We start from the raw sequence: 13,914 nt of genomic DNA, 5'->3' as shown, positions 1-13,914 counted from the left end.
AAGAAATTGAAGACAGAAAAGCCTTTTACAATTTGGATTACCCCTCCAACTGGCCCAATGGTCCAGCAAGTTCTGCATTCCAGACAGCACTTATTCTGCAGACACAGCTCTCACTACTGCCAATCCGATATACGTTCACCACTCCTACATTCACTTAAAGAAAAGAAAAAGCATAATTAGTTGCCTGATGCAAGGATTTCAGCAGTCTTGTTTATTCTGTCATGCCCTTAGCACAAGCGTAAGTAGATAAAAGCCTAATTTATTGAGCAATATTATGCAATTGCCTTCTTGTGAAAATATATTCAAACAACTCTCCCACCGTTTGATTTCTACTGCTCATTTCATTTGTCTTGCTTCTACCCATCACTCCACTACTTTCCTTCCTAACTCTGGGATTTATTAACTTGAGTAAAAGCAATTTCAGTATTTCTACTAAAGCAATACTCAGCATATGCCTAGCATCTATATTTACACAACTCTAGAACTGGAAATAAACACGATTTTTGTATTGGCACAATACATTCTTTTTAATGAGACATCATTCCTCGTATCATTTTATGAAGAGTTATTTTGGCCATAGCCAAGTCCTTATCCCAATGGAAACTTCTCAGTACATGTGAAAGAACACTTAAACGACTAAGGCTTGGCCTTGCCCTCCTCACACCCACAGACAGCAGGGCTACTCAAGCATACAAAGAAAGGCATCCAAGGAAAGAGGGATGCAGAAGGAATTAGGCAGAGAGGCTCTGGAGCTTGCTTCCACGCAGTCATGGAGAACCCAACCACGGTGACTTTCCCAGCACTGTGCCAAAACCATTTGTCCAAACTGAGCGTGTGCTTCCTAGATGACGTCAGGTGTCCGGGCAGACGGCCAACTTCCTATGGAAGTGCTTTCAATTTAACTCTATTTATCATGATTAATTACGTAAGGAGCCAGCAGCTTGCACAGGTATCCTTAAATTTTTGAATCTAAGAAAATAAAATACATTTTTCTAAATACAGAGAAAGAGGTTGAGGTAACCATATTCAGATTTCATGCCTTTCTCTAAACGAGCTCAAGAAAGGAGCAGACATTAGCCAAGATGAATTCCATCCTTGCTCAGCTGGGACTCAGCAGCCTATGATGTAAAACTGAACATTCTCTCATCTGCAACTTCACAATTATTCCATACCTGTAATTATACCCTAAACAGAAAGCCTTGCCCTTCTACTCATGCTTCCTAATAGGTTCCCACAGCCTCAAGTCTTCTGCAAGCATTCAGAATTTTTTCCACTTTTTCCCTTTATTTCAAAACTTTTCTCTTTGGTGACGTACAAAAAACTCTACCCAACCAAAAAGCCAAACCGATGTACAAAAAAAAACTCTACCCAACCAAAAAGCCACAGGTCACTGAAATGAGCGCTCCCCGTCCCAGACAGGACACTATCAGCACCTCCGTGCACATTTCCATCTCTGTGCGTTCACCTACAGAGCTCAGCACTCACACCAGAGCTCTGAGCATAGGGAGTGCACGTTCTAGAATATGCCCTGGAATGGGAGGAAAGCAGAAATGTAAATTACAAAGAGAAAAATGGCTCTATCTTGTCCTCTGCAGTATTTATTGCACACGGTGTGTTTGCAGTAGTGTGGATCACGTATCACTGTGAAGCGCATCCTGCAACAAAGCGCTCAAAAACATTCCACACATTTGGAGAAAATGAATTGAATGTGTCCACCCAGGCAAGGACACTTCTGCAGGAAACACCTCTTACATTATACATCCATAAATAGGTCCTTGAAAGATTCTGCATTATCTACGTATGCAAATACTGTGCTTTTAAAGTTATTCCTGGCTAAGGATGACGTTATAAAAACCAGGCCACGCACAGACTAGAAATCCCCGCATGCCTCACAACACATCATATACTTCATATGCAAGCACAGAACAGCAAGCATTTACTAAGTTTTATGGCTTGTTTTTAATTTATTTACCCACTTTTGCTTTTGACTTGGCATATTTTGTGACCATAGTGAAGCAACAAAAACTAAATAGATGCAAATGGTAACCATGCAAACACACTCCTCCTAGAACTAGGCCCCATGTTGTATGCACAGATCTAACTCTGCCTTCTGCATGCACACATTACGCAATGCCATGTGATAAATACGTAAATATGAAGTCACACACTATATTCCAAACCAAATACAATACTCCACATTGACCCAGGAGAACGCAGACTGCGCCACGTTCTCTCTGTGATTCTTCTTTTTATTCCCCGTTTCATTTTCATAATGGTCCGGCACTTATTTTGCAGACTTCTTATACCATCTCCTCTCTAAGGTATGTAAATAATTTAGTCAACAGTAATGCATTATGCAATTTATTTTCAGCCAACAGCACAGCCCTCGTTAGATGCAATTCATGGGAAGAAGCAGTTAATTATGGTAATTCATCTGCAGACCTAGGTGAGCAATTTCACTGTTATTCTGCTATCCTACTTAATATGCATATGTTGTATAAGAGCAGTTAAATGGCAACTTTCAGAAATGACATCCCAAGCCCAGATTCTGTAACGAGCTCTGAACCCAGCTCTAACACAGAGCTACAGTAAACACTGCTTCTGGGAGGAGAAGGAGTTGATTTACACAAACCAGCCTGCAAGACGAGGGCTTAAGGCAGACTGCTGAACAGTCCTCTACAAGATCCTGGAAATAATTCTATGCTATTGCATTGCACTATTTGCAGAATGGTATGTGATCATATAATTAGAGATCATATAGTACACTCACACAAAGAACACTTTAGGGCTTGCTGGGGAGGGTGGGGGGAAGGCTCTTCTTAGAAGAAAATTATACTATCTGGCAATTCAGAGCTGATCTCAACAACTCGGCAATGCTACCAGAGAGCTTTTCCCTCACCAACTTCAGAGGAATACATTTTCGGGTCTGATTTCTGCCCGAGGAATAAAGGGTTACAAACAAAACCAGCTGAGATTTTCAGTCATTAAGATGTCAGAAGTCTAAATAAAGTATTGTAGGAAAATAATCCAAAATGTGCATCGATATAAAACAATTCCTAAATCACAGCTCGATGATTACCGTGACTGGGAGCAGAGATGGCATTTTGTTCCCAACCAACACTGCAAGAAGTGCTTTGGAAAGGTGTGATGGCTTTCCACCGTGCTTGGCAGCTGTGGCAAGAGGGGAACCAGGAAGGAAGGCCTCAGCCTGCAATGCTCAGCTCCTCAGCCCTACCAACAGTGTGGAGAGGAGAGCGTTCCACCCCAGGGCTCCTCACTGCACCTCTGCCTCAGCCCTTGGTAGCTGGGCTACAGACTTCTAGCAGCCCGGCTTTGATACTGCAGCTTGTCCAGCACTGAAGAGCACACGCACCCAACGGCAGCCTTCTGCCAAAGTCCAGCTGTCCTTAAATAAAAATCCCAGGAGCTCCACTTGCTTTGGTCAACAGGCAACCGACTGAGCCAAGTGTGCGTGCACAGTACTGGTGTGCGGGCATAAGCCAAGTCTAGAAAGCTGCAACCCAATCCCCACAGTAAAGCCTTGAAATCATAACAGGCTTCAACGGCTGCTGCCTTCCTCCTGGAAGGCAAAGGAACTCTCATGCGAGCACAGTGTGCTGGAGGTCCCCACAGAGCACTGCTCTGTGCCACGCACACACACCCTTTCCATTTAACCTCACGCTTTGGTACAGCTGCAGGTACAGCAGCAGTGCTCCCCAGCTTCCCTCGGAGCAGCTTCATGTGCTAGAATGGTGCTTTGCTGGAATTCAGAGCTAGCATAGAAAGTGGTGTTTACAGAGTGCAAAACTGCATGAGCCAAATAAACAACACTATGCAAATACTCAAGTCTTCCAAGCAAAGGCTACTTTACTTAAACTTCAACGAGTTTAAGGACACAACAAAGCACTGCAGACATTGAGACAAATGGCTGGTTAGAGAAGAAATAAAGAAATGCTACCCGCTGTTGTCATCATTTTAAACAGTTTGCTTTTCATTCCCCTGAAAGACGCATGGCTCTCAAATCACAACTTCACAAATGTACACATCCCCGGCTATTTAAAACAAAACAAAAAAATCTGAAACATTAAATGTAAATCTTCTAGTCTCGGTTTGAGCAGAAAAACTGTCAGCCCCCAAAATGAGCTTCACAGAGCCTTAATGCATCTGCAAATGGCTTACTCGCTAAACATGACAAGCACATTCCGAAATAAAGGGAAACCCTTTCCCTCACCACACACACTAATATTTTTCTTTCCTGGAGGTTGGATCACTTCCAGAGAACCTGAATTGACTTAAATAGAGTGATAATATATGTCTTACAAAGAACACGTCGACTGCCTCAGAATACCAGAAAATGGCTCACCAAGGAACGGAGTTCGCTCAGCCCTTTCAAAAATACCCAAGGATCACACTTAGCAGCATTCATTTCTTTTTTTAATTTTTATCAATCAGGACCTCAGCACCAGTTCTATCTGCTAAAAACTAAACAGGAATCAGACACTTTCACTCCGGAGCCATTCAAAAAAATGTGAGCACTGTAAATTCACTCTTTTAACTTCAAGCCACGCTACACAGTGAGTATAAGTGAGTGTAAGTGCTTTCTTGCAATGCTTAAGGGATTTATTACAGTGCCAGCAGGATTTTCTTTTTAAATTAACCGAAAGATACTTCTCATTGTGGAGTAAAGTGAAAATAAGAAAGAAGCCACAATACAGAAGTACGTTTTACAATAGCAAAAAGCACTTGTAGACAACCTTCAGAACTATTCCCAAACTGATGAGATGTCCCAAATTCAGCAAAAGCCACCCTGGGAAGCCACTAAGGAGGAGCAGGCCAAGCGGAACTGTAACCATGTGACAAAGACCACATCGCTGTTTACATCCATCCTACATATGCACAAATGCAAGCAGCAAGGCCTTTGGAGGAGCATGAGCACTGCGTACAGGAAGGCTATGAAGAGCACACAGAGGTGTCTATTAACACTTGATACAACATTCTATTTCCCCCTTACTAAGGACACAAACATGCCTAACTTCATGAACCACGCGGCCTGACATAACACAGCTCTGCACCATGCACGGACTACCAAAGCCTATGACAGCATATAACCAGGAGGCGACTCCTGCATGCAGTCCATGCCATGGTACTGTATGGGCAAACAGCAGCAGAGCTCAAAAGAGGTCTGAAAACTTCACACAGTGACCCACAGTGTACATTCCACTATCATACAGCACCTGCATTAAGACGCCAAAAGCTTGCCATTCATTCTGTATTGGAATTAGGGTAGTATTTTACAGACTGTCTGTAAGCCACACAACTGGAGGAGCCTTCTGCTGCTGGGGTAGGCAGACACAAAACTGACACTGTCACAAGCAGGCAAGGCAGCAGCTACAGCCACCAGCACCAGCCTCAGTCCTGCTATGTATGTGTCTCTGTAACACCTGCCTGGAGTAATAATCTGGTGAAGGCTGTTTGCATGAAATACACTGCTAAGTCCAGTTTCTGAAGAGGAAAAAAAGACTATCTCAAGCAAGGCCACAAGCTAACAACAAGAAAAAACAAACAAACATATTCTAAGAATTAAAAACCCTGGACAACCAACTACTTTGGCATCATTAAGATGTGCTAAAAACAACAAAGAAACTGCTGTACACAGACTCATCTTTCTGATCATCCCTAGGCAATTTCAACAGGATTCTCCCTCAGATACCACTGGATGATTACACCCACAGCTAAGTTTGCTCCTGCAGCAAGTCCCTATTGCATATATTCTAGTTACACTACATATATCCTAATTAAAGGAATTCACCAACAGTAAAAGCAATTCAGAGATGATCCACGACCCGCTGGCTTCAGTAGAGATGAGGTTCGCTATGACCAAGAGTAAGGGATGCGGATGAGGAAGAGTTTCAAGAGGAAATCTATTACTGACACACTCAAAAGCACACCTTGCATTCTTTCAGCCCAAGCACGTATATGCCAGAGGGACAGTATGAGCTCATCTTCCATAGGCTTTATGGGGCAACAAGTGCAAAGTTTTTGATACACTAACCTCTTATTTTATGTTCTGCAAAAAAGTTAATGAATAAAAAAGGCTCTTAAATAACAAGCAACAGAGTATAACACATATTAGGCTGTTTCTGGATTAACTTAAAACATGAATTCTCCAAAGACAAGCATTCAGCTCTGAAGTTACAATTCTGCAAACTCATCTGTGCAGCGCAGGACAAAGGCGGCTGTCCGCACGTATCAGCTTGCAGTATCAAAGCTATATTTGTTCACCTCGAACAATGGGGCATGTGACTTGTCAACACTACCCACAATAAACACAATAAGATAAGGCCGTGACTGATTTCATCACGACTTTGTTTTTGTTCATTCCAAGTCACAATGCCAGTAAAATTCATGGCATGAAATCCTTTACTTCACAAAGCTCACCTCGCAGCGCACTGAGCTTTCCATTCAAACTTCTTCAGCTTCTTCCACTCTTGCTAAACACCCATGCCAACCTCCTTTAAAGCCTCCCTTTGACTTGAGCAAGCCTTGGATCAATGCTTTACGTGGGAAGCCAGGATTATTTTTATCAATTAAAGGCCCTGCCAAACTCTGTCAGCCCCATCTCCCCTCTGCCAGCAGCAGTTGGAGCTCCTCGTGGCACGGCCACCCCACCATGGGCTGCATAGGAGAGGCAGCTCCTCTGTACACGCTCAGCTGAAAGTGGGAGAAAGGGGCAGAAAGAGAAAAGCAGGAGAAACAAGAAGCTCACAAGGGAGAGGCACAAGTCTGGAGCAAAGCACGGACTGAAGAACAGATGGGGAGAAGGTGAAAGAATAGTCCAAAACCACAGGAGCAGAGAAAGAAAAGAAGAAAATCAAAACAAAAAAGGAGAGATTAGAAAAACAAATAAAGACTTCGGAAGGGATTACAATGAAATGATGCAAAGTGCAGTGCCCGAGACAAAACCCCATGAGCAGCAGCAAAGCCCGCAGCAGCAGACAGGGGAAGCGGAACCAGGCAGAGCAGAGGGCAGGAGCTGCGGGAAGGGGTGCATCTTCAGGAGAGGAGAGCAGCACAACCCTCCACCACTCATGTTAATTAGCAGGGCCTCAGAGGGTTCCTTTAACGATACACAACAGCAGTAGCCCCAACAACACTCTCCTATTCTTCTGAGTTAACAGATAGAACCAGACAGCCATGGGCATGTGGATATACATTACAGTTCCAAACTTCCACCATTTATAGCAATATAATGCAAATGAAATCTGGTTAATTTGATCACTGAAAACATGTCTTTGAAAACATAACATTTCTTTCCTTTCACTTGGAAAGCTGCATCCCAGGAGCGGTTACACACAGCAGCAAGGAAAGCAGGGAGCACGTGAACAGATGCACACACCAACAAGGTTCTGCATATTTAACACGTTAAGGAGCAGCAGAAAGCTGCATTTATCAAGGTCCAACATACACAGGCTCTGATGCTGGCTGGTAGTTTAGCAGAACAGAAAGCCTCAGTCTGTGTGATGGAAGCACTCCTGGGTAAAGGCCAACACTTCCCATACCTGCGGAGCCTCTCGTAGCAAGTCACCAACAGCACCAAAGGATTAGCTGGAACATCCCGTGCGCTATTTCAAAACCCTTCGAGCCCTCACTCAATGTAAAAGTCTTGTTAGTGTTTCTGTCCGTGCAAACAGGATGGTTACAACAGCAGCTGTGCCCCACAGCACACCCATCCCAGCCCTGCTGCAGTGGAACACCGTCATCGGCCCAACATGGGGATATGGGGATGGGAACCCCTGGCCCAGCACACACACAAAGCAGAGGGCTCATTTCTAGGAGATAAGCAACATTCATCTGTTTTGCCAAAAAACAATGTACCTGTGTGCCCAGGCACCCAACAAACAGCCAAGGAGGGATCTGACAAAACACTCCTACAACTTCATTTCTAATGCATTTTGTACTGTATGTATTCCAAGGCAGAATCTTACAGAGGCCCTCGATGAACTAGAAACAAATAACCCATATTGAAATAACCTTGCATGTGCAGACAGCACAGGAACCAACTACCACAGCCTTTGCCAACAGTATGATAAACACACTGATATTTCTAATGTAATCAAAGGCCATTCAGAATTTGCCGTGGAAGACGGTAACAGACATACAAAGCATTTTTCTTACAACTCAACCACTTGAGACAAGTATTTACTATAATGATGAAAGCTGTTAAAAAAAAGTTGGTTTACACTAATCAGCTACATTTAGATATCCGTTCCTGCCATCAGATTGAGCTTACCAGAACTGCTTAGTAGGCTGTTTCACTCTGGCTTTCTTTTCTAATTGTAATTTAACATACGGAAGTTTTGTATTTCTACATTTTCTCATCTCACACGGTGCTGGAAATTTACAGTCTAACCAAGATATGCCGGATTGAAGAAATTCAGCTGTGCATTTGAAGCACAGTGAAAAATCAGGTTCCACACCTGCATCAGCAAAACATTCCCATTATAAAGAGAGCACAGGCCCCGCTCCCGGAAGCCTCAGGTCCTCTGCACCAGCCATGGGAAACAGCTTACCTGTTGCTACACAACGTGTGTTTGTAGCACAATTCATTTCATGTCAACACTAATAGGTGGTTTGACAACACTGTTCTTCATTTTCCTCCATCCACATCTGTGCTAACTTTGCTTTAAAAGTACATTACAAAGCATTAAATCCAAACAAACACAACTCCGGAGTAAATATGCTACAGATTCACAAATAGTCACCGTGGCAAAATTCCACATTTTCACAGAACGCTTTCTAATTAACATTTATCACTAATAGTTTGCATTTCAGGAATGCATGTTTGTGTTAACGTCTAAGCAAAAAATTCTGCGCTGGAGAAGAATGTTGACATCCATACAAAAATTAGCTGCGATTCCTGGTTTAACAGCCGCGTTCCCTTTGCAGCACACGGCAGTGAAGGACACGCTGCCAAACCGAAAGCACCAACACTTCCTTTAACCTAGCGCAGGACAAATAAATGCACTCCAACAGCTTCTATATCTTGCATGCCCTACTTTTTTGACCCAGATCTCTTGTTATTTCCCCCATAGGTCTACGCAATAGCGAAACTATTTTTTCCTACAAATTTAGACTTAATCTAAAAGAGGTAAAGTTGTCATCATTTCTGTGAGCTCAGCAGACCCAGAAAAGGGGGAAGGGACCAGCAAACAGACTCGGTTCAGATGAGATCAATTGGTACTTTAACGTAACGTTTTCAGCCGCACTTAACACTGCCAACCACTGCAACTAATGGCAACAATTCTCAGCTGTCCCAACACAACTGTAGGCTAGACCATTACCAATGACAAATGAAAAAATATTTGATATTTATATTATTCTTTTTCAAGGCAAAAATGTATTTTCAGAAGTCAAGCTGGCACCCAAGCACCTACCCGTCTGTCCAAAAATGCCCACAGAAGACAAGCACAACGCACTGCACTTCCCCTGGGCCAGCCTAGAAGACTTCTAGGAATCAAAGTGCCCCATCTTTGCCCAGTACTCCCAGGGAACCACCAGGGGACGGGAATCCACCCCACGTGTGCCTGCCGTCAGAGTTTCCAGCTCTGAGCTTGGTGAGAGGTCATCCACGGGCCTGAACTTTTAACACCATTAATGTCAAAGGGTGCAACTTCAGGGACAGCTTATATATCTACGGCTCCAAACCTCGACTATTTCTGTGGTTCAGGCACCACGTATTCATAAGTAGTAAATATCTGACCCATAACTCATAACCTTGGGAAAATGCTCCACAACTCTCCTGAACGCTTCTACAACAAAACATGTCACACAGTCCCAATTCACACAGTCTGCAGTAGGTCACCAGCTGGTTCCATGGGAGACTCACACAAAGGCAGGGAAACGACTCAATCCTCCTCCCAGCCCACCAGCAGGTTAAAGGAGTCCCAGTATGAGCTGCAGACATGCCTGCTGCCCAGCCAAGGACTGCACTGCTCCAATGACCAGACCAGTGCCTCCACACCTCCAGCCAGCCAAAATAACTCTGTGTGTGGCTCTGCACAGAGTACGGGATGAGGAGAGTCTGTTATGCATGCCTACTCTGAAGAGAGACAGAGATGTATCTCCAAGAACATGAAAAGAAGAAAAATATGTTTTTTTTCTTTGGATGATTCTGAATTTTTTAATGCCAGACAATATGAACAAACATGATTGCTTCTTTGCAACATGGAGTCTCAAGAATTACAACAATAAACACAAGCCAGAGCACACAACACAGCCTTTACTAATACAACTCCCAGAAACAGAAACTACACCCTAATGGGATTCTGTAGAAGCCAGCAAGCCATGCATGAGACTTGACGTTTCGAGATGCTGAGCACACGCGGTGACTGCCAACTCGAAACGCAACTGTGGGGACCCAGCATGTCTGAAAACACAGCGTATCAGTGCTCTGCCTCACAGATGGGGAAGGGACCCTCACAGGCACACAGCACTGCTTCTGAAACAAAGTAATGCCAATCCACCAAGCACTTTTATCGTTATTTCTAAGATAAGAACATATCTCGGAAGTCTTTTTAGCAAGCAGCCCCCCAAGGCTCAGCTGCACCGGGGCTAGCCAAGCCAGCTGGACCCACAGAGCCAGCAGCTTGTTTGTTATCAAGAGAGAAGTTCTTAAGGCTCCTTCATGGTATAAAAAGGAGAGACCAGAGGATGTAATGGAACTGACATGGTACTGGAATTCAACATCAATGTTTCAGAGGATATGTTAAAATACAGTTCTACAGGTCTTTCAGAAACAGAGGAAAAGTCAACTCCCAGTTCAAACACGGCCATTAAAACTCCACGGTGTTTTGTATAAGCCATTTCAGCCTTGTTTTCATGAGAAGAATGGAAAGGGCCTTCCTGTTACGGCCAAGGTAGCACAAGGCAGAACCCTAACAAGAACACAGCTCGTAGTTCCCACACAAACAGGCAGTGATTTCCAGACCAGGCTTCCACACTTTTATACTCAACCCACCAACTCTCCTGAAATGACAGCCACTCTGCTGCGATCTCAATGCTTCTTACCTCGTCAGCTAATTCAATTTTGCTAAATTAAAAGGAAGAAAAAAAAAATGGAGCCAATATATTCCCCTACAGTTTCATCTGCAAAAGATAATTCTTATTCCTTATTTCATTGTCATATTTTATCTCGGAGGAAACCAATTATGAGATGAATAAGGCGGTCTCCATCCACTGTTTGGTATCACTAGATGAACTTTTTCCTAGTAAAGTCACCCTTCTCATTAAGCTACTTCACAGAAATTAAGACCATCTAATTTCAGACCACAGTGCTTGGAAAGCTGCACATACTGGGGACAGCAATACCTGAATCAATGGCAGGAACGTAGGAACCGCTTCTTCAACACTTGTTAATTTGAAGGTACTATATTAATGCTGCAGTGCAACACAAATACACTGAGAAGAGCTGTCAATCATCTTTCCTAACAGGAAGCTTCAGACATTTCTTCACCTAACACAAATATTTAAACTTATATTAAGAAAGTGAGCACGCAGAAAGTCCATTCTGCTATTCGTCACTTCTTGCAGGAGCCCTACATGGGCGCGCTGTGTACGCACGCTTTCACTTCTCTCCCAACCCACATCTACTTGTATGAGCAGATGGTTACAGCTTTAAGCACACACGTTATTGAGGACTATGCTGCGTGCACACACGTAAACACACAGTAAGGGTGGTCACTACACAGGGCATTAATCACAACTCTCAACATAAACAAAAGGAATGCTGTTAAAACTCAGTGGTACTTCCACACAACACACTTCAGCATTTCCGCAACCTCCCCACCTCGCTCAGCAGCAGAAGTCCCCTCCAGTGAAGTCACCGAGCTCACGGCACCACGACCCCAGATGGGCCACAGAGCGGATGGGAGAGCTGGCCAAGCAGGCACAAACTGGGGCTCCACATGCACTGAGGAAAGGTGCCTCACTGGCCATGCTTCGACCTCCCCAGAACACTGAATAGCACTCTGATACAAAAAAATCCAGATCAGCATTAAGAAAGAGGCACATCCCACCGCCTGTCCCTAATGCGAAACACATTCATCTGTGTGCGACTCAACTGACATCTGTGGAGCTCATTCAGCCGAGCTCGGCTGCTGATGTGCATGAAGTTGTGTGTGTTTCTTTACAGGACTTCCTGACTTCTGCACAATTATATCCTTGTAGGATGTGGGTCTTTACTGCCACTACAAAATTTCTAACAGCAAACACATTCTGACTCGAACGTGAAGTCCATGTTAAATTAAATTCCGCATCCAAAAATCAAGTTAGGTAAAATAACTCAGTTTGCGTTACGTTATTTGGATCTGCTCTTCCTAACTAAAAAATATTACCTGAAAGCAGCATTATAAGCAATTTTGACTAATCCATCCGGAGCCTCTTGATGCACAGGGTTTAGCACTTTTTAGCATCAATCTCTTTCATGATAGGAACAGAACTCTGAAGTGCTGTTCCCGGGTACTTAGCACTTACACGATGCCTTACAACTTCAAAACACTGCACAAACATCAATAATTACCATAGTGAGTAAAACTGAAAGTACCTGTATTAAAAAAAATGGAAAAAAAATCATAACTACCTGTTTGAAGGGGAAAAGAACTTAAGCAAAAGAACTTAACTGTAATTATGGCATTCTTCATGCTATCAACACGCGCTATGGCTGCACATATTCACGTGAACAAAGAATTATGAACTTCTGCACAGCGTCAGAAGAAAGGCAACCCCAACTCCTTCCATACACTTGCATTGAACTTCCATCCCATGGAGAGAGGAGCAAACGTTTCCAGGCGCTCTCTAACACCACGTTCCCAAGGCATGGCACTACACCAGCCTTTGTTTTTACAGAGCCAACTCCATGTTCCCCAAGAAACCCAACAACGGTGACACTACAAGGTCTCAGGTGACTTTGGGAAGATAATAGAGCGCACTGCTGTTCCGCTGGGCCTTCACCAAAGGCAAAGCAGAAGAAATGGCTACAAGAAACCACAGAAAGTTTGCTACTTTGATACACAGTGCACCACCCGCATCCTATGGACAACCCATCAACACCACAGCTACTCTTCACTTCGGCCAGCAGGAAGAACCCCTCGTACTCTCCTCCACAGATGCTCACCAAAGTTCAAAGACATACAAAAGGGTTTGCAGGACCAATCCTTCACAAAACATGTCCTGAAAGAACCGCTCACACAAACGCGCCCAAAGGAAGGCCCCAACCCAACCTCACGGTGCTGGGCCTTGACGCTGCCTGGCTTGGCACAAGCCAAGGCCCCAAACCACCCCCCCCCAAGCAGGGGTAGCGCCCAGCAGACAGCAGAGCCCTCGGGGTACAACCAAGGGCCCCATCCACGCTCAGTGCCCCGGGCCGCTCAGCCCAGCGGCCCCCAGCTCCGCTCCTCCCGCTCGCACCTGGCTGACGGCACAGGAGCACAGGAGCACGTCGCGCGCTCACCCCACAGATCACCCCTCTGATTCACACCGAACGGAGCACGAGGCGGCCGAGCACACCGGAGAGCGCTCACAACTTCCCTCACAAACTTCTCCGCGACCTCCGCGCCCAACTTCCCGCACCGCTCACGTGCGGCACCCAGAGCCACAAACTTTCCTCCCGGGGCCCCGCAGCCCCAGGCCGGACCGCCGCCCCCTCCCCCCCCCCCCAACCCCGGGCCGGGCCCTGCGGACCCCCACGCCGCCCTCCCGGCCCCGTACCTCTGCAGCTCCGCTCGATGCCTTTTTCCCCCTTTTTATGTATTTTTTTCCTCTCTCTCTTCTCCCTTTCCCCTCCCCCCTCCGCCAGAAGTAAATATGTACGGAGGGGAACGGGGGGAGGGGAGCGCTCCTCTTTACACAAATCGAGCT

General features: G+C 44.9%; 1 protein-coding gene across 12 annotated transcripts in view; it reads right to left on the bottom strand.

Moving 5' to 3' along the window:
• Positions 1 to 13,914, bottom strand: part of TBL1XR1 (transducin beta like 1 X-linked receptor 1) — a gene marked incomplete in the record, with an annotated part of 115,069 nt that overhangs the window by 75,967 nt on the left and 25,188 nt on the right. For 2 of the 12 annotated variants that reach the window (NM_001396219.1, NM_001396218.1), the window contains one exon: positions 13,465 to 13,627. The exons of 8 other annotated variants lie outside the window; for them this stretch is intronic. Of the gene's footprint in view, positions 1 to 13,464; positions 13,628 to 13,914 lie in introns of those variants that run through there. 2 more of the 12 variants (NM_001396222.1, NM_001396220.1) reach the window with 1 other exon arrangement.

Source organism: Gallus gallus, chromosome 9 (assembly GCF_016699485.2).
Source record: "Gallus gallus isolate bGalGal1 chromosome 9, bGalGal1.mat.broiler.GRCg7b, whole genome shotgun sequence".
Lineage (NCBI taxonomy): Eukaryota > Metazoa > Chordata > Aves > Galliformes > Phasianidae > Gallus > Gallus gallus.
Note: the sequence above shows the minus strand (reverse complement) of the source record. Positions and strands in the feature narration are given on the sequence as shown.